General features: G+C 31.8%; 1 pseudogene; it reads left to right on the top strand.

Moving 5' to 3' along the window:
* LOC101266064 (peroxidase RIP1-like) lies at positions 1-1673 on the top strand (annotated as a pseudogene).
* The last annotated feature ends 1035 nt before the right edge of the window (positions 1674-2708 follow it).

The following is a 2708-nucleotide window of genomic DNA, read 5'->3' on the forward strand; positions in this document are numbered from 1 at the left end:
ATGAATAGTCCAAAACACCCATTTAAATCTATCGGAAGTATTTTATCAAGTATAAAAAAATCTCTATTACTCAAAACGACCAAAAGGGTCGTTACACTCTCTTTCACCTTATTTCTACTACAAAGTATGTCCCAAAGCTTTGCCAACTATTAAAAGGTTTGTTCAAGATGTAGTTCGACAAAAAAGGTGAATGGGAGAATCTATATTGCATTTGCATTTTCATGATTGTTTTGTCAATGTAAGTTTACTTATTTTCATGTACGTACTCATTTTTGCTATTATATTGTTGTGTGTGGTATATGTTACTAAAGTCTCCGTAGTTTTAGGGTTGTGATGCTTCTATCCTTCTAGACTAAACGACTACAGTTGATAGCGAGAAAACTGCTTTTGCTAATAACAATTCAGCCAGAGGATTTGAAGTAATTGATAGGATCAAATCGGAGGTTGATAAAGTTTGTGGACGTTCAATTGTATCTTGTGTAGATATCTTAATTGTTGCAGCTTTTAACTCCGTAGTTGCCGTGCGTTTATTATAGCTCCATTTCCATCCATATATTAACTTTCGAAGTTTATATATTATTAAACTAATGAAATATTGTTTGTGATATTAGCAAATTTTTGTTTTATATTTAACTACAATACTTTGTGGTCTAATAAGTATTGAAATTAGTGCAAGGAGTCTCTAGTGTTCTCAAATGAAACTATAACATATATCCTCCATAATACTTGTTGAGTCACAATTTATAACTTATTGCACAATATGTGAATCAATACACACAATTTTAACTTACATACATTGACAATATAGCACATCACATACCTTATTTACAAGTAACTTACTAATTCATTAATTATGACTAGTGACAGGATAGAAAAAAAATTATTTTTCACCATTCGCGTTGTATATAGTTAAGAGGACCATCATGGCAAGTGCCACTAGGAAGAAGGGATTCAACCACAGCCAGCAGAACACAAGCCAACAATGACATTCCATCTCCATTATGGACTGAACTTCACTAATCAACAACTTCAAGAATCAAGGATTGAATGAGAAAGATCTTGTTGCACTCTTCGGTGGACACACATCAGGGTTTGCTCAGTGTATCACTTTAAGGAATCACATTTACAATGAGACTAAAAGCATTGATTCAAATTTTGCAAAACAAAGACAATCTAGTTGTCCAAGAACAGAGGTGATTCAAATCTTGCACCACTTTATCAAAATCCATCATTTTTCGATACAAAGTATTTCAATAATTTGGTAACAAAGAAAGGGCTTTTTCACTCTGATCAAGAATTGTTTAGTGGTGGTCAAACGGATAATCTTCTTAACACTTATAGCAGAAACCCTTGGATTCTTTCTAAAGATTTTGCTAATTCTATGATTAAGATGGGTAATATCAAGCCATTAACTGGAAATCAAAGTCAGATTAGGGTTAACTGTTTGATGGTGAACTAAGAAGTGTTGACTATGGTGAAGAAATTATTTAATTAAGTGTTTAAAGAATTATTTTTGTGTGTGTGATAAAGTTGAGTAACTTCTATGTTCCACTTCTATCTGTTGCTACTTCAAAAATTTGATTAGTTTTTGTGTTATCGAATATACTTTAAGGCACTACTTGTTGAATGAAATAATCTCCTTTTAGCAAAGGTTTGTGTTTTGAACCTGTATATTGTGGAATCCATCCCATATTTTTGGTCAACTTTTTTTATTCAATTGCTACAAGTGATTGTTAAAAAGGAATAGTAATTAGAGTTGAAAATAAATGATGATTAGTGACATAGACATGATTTTATCCTTCTATAAATAGAACATTCTTGCTAATTTGTAGAACACACCAAGTTAGATAAAAAAACCATTTTGAGAGCAAAGTGAGGTATTCCATAAACTATACAAGAAAAATAGTCTGTGAAGAAAAATAGAGTATGAGCGATATTTTAGTAAGGTGGAAACCGAAAGAGTGTTGTTCTTTTTGAGTGTGTGGTAGTCACTTTGAGTATTGTATTTGTGACTACATAGTGTAAAAGTTTCTAAATAAAGTGATATTAATTGCTCCTCTTGGCCTGTGATTTTTCCTTAATTTTGAAGGATTTTCACATAAAATTCTTGGTGTAATTATTTTCCCATGTAATTTTTATTATTTTTTCCATATATATTTTTGTGCTTATCTGCATTTTTCCCAACAAACAGGTATCAGAGCCAAGGTTTTATCTGAGTATGCTCTATGGTTGAAGCACAAAACTTTCACATCAGAAAAAATATACTTTGATTTGTGATAACAATATTTTTTGGGAAAAACAATGAAAGCCAACACAAGTAGAATGATTACCTTGAATGGTGTTAATTATGACGTTTGAAAGGGGAAAATGGAAGATGTGCTTTATGTCAGGAATTTTTACAAATCAGTATTTACCACTTTAAAGCCTAATAATAAAACAGATGAAGAGTGAAATCTGTTGCACAGACAGGTTTGTGGATTCATTAGACAATGAGTCGACGATAATATGTTGAACAATATTTTTAGGGAGACACATGCTCGAACTCTATGGGAGCATCTTGAATGTTTGTATGCTCGGATGACTGACAATAACAAAATGTTCTTAATAAAGTAGATGTTGAAGTTAAAGTATCTTGATGGTTTTCCGATGACAGACCATCTGAATAATTTTCAGGGGATCATGAACCAGTTATCTTCTATAGTCATTAA

The sequence above is a fragment of the Solanum lycopersicum genome, chromosome 9, assembly GCF_036512215.1.
Source record: "Solanum lycopersicum chromosome 9, SLM_r2.1".
Lineage (NCBI taxonomy): Eukaryota > Viridiplantae > Streptophyta > Magnoliopsida > Solanales > Solanaceae > Solanum > Solanum lycopersicum.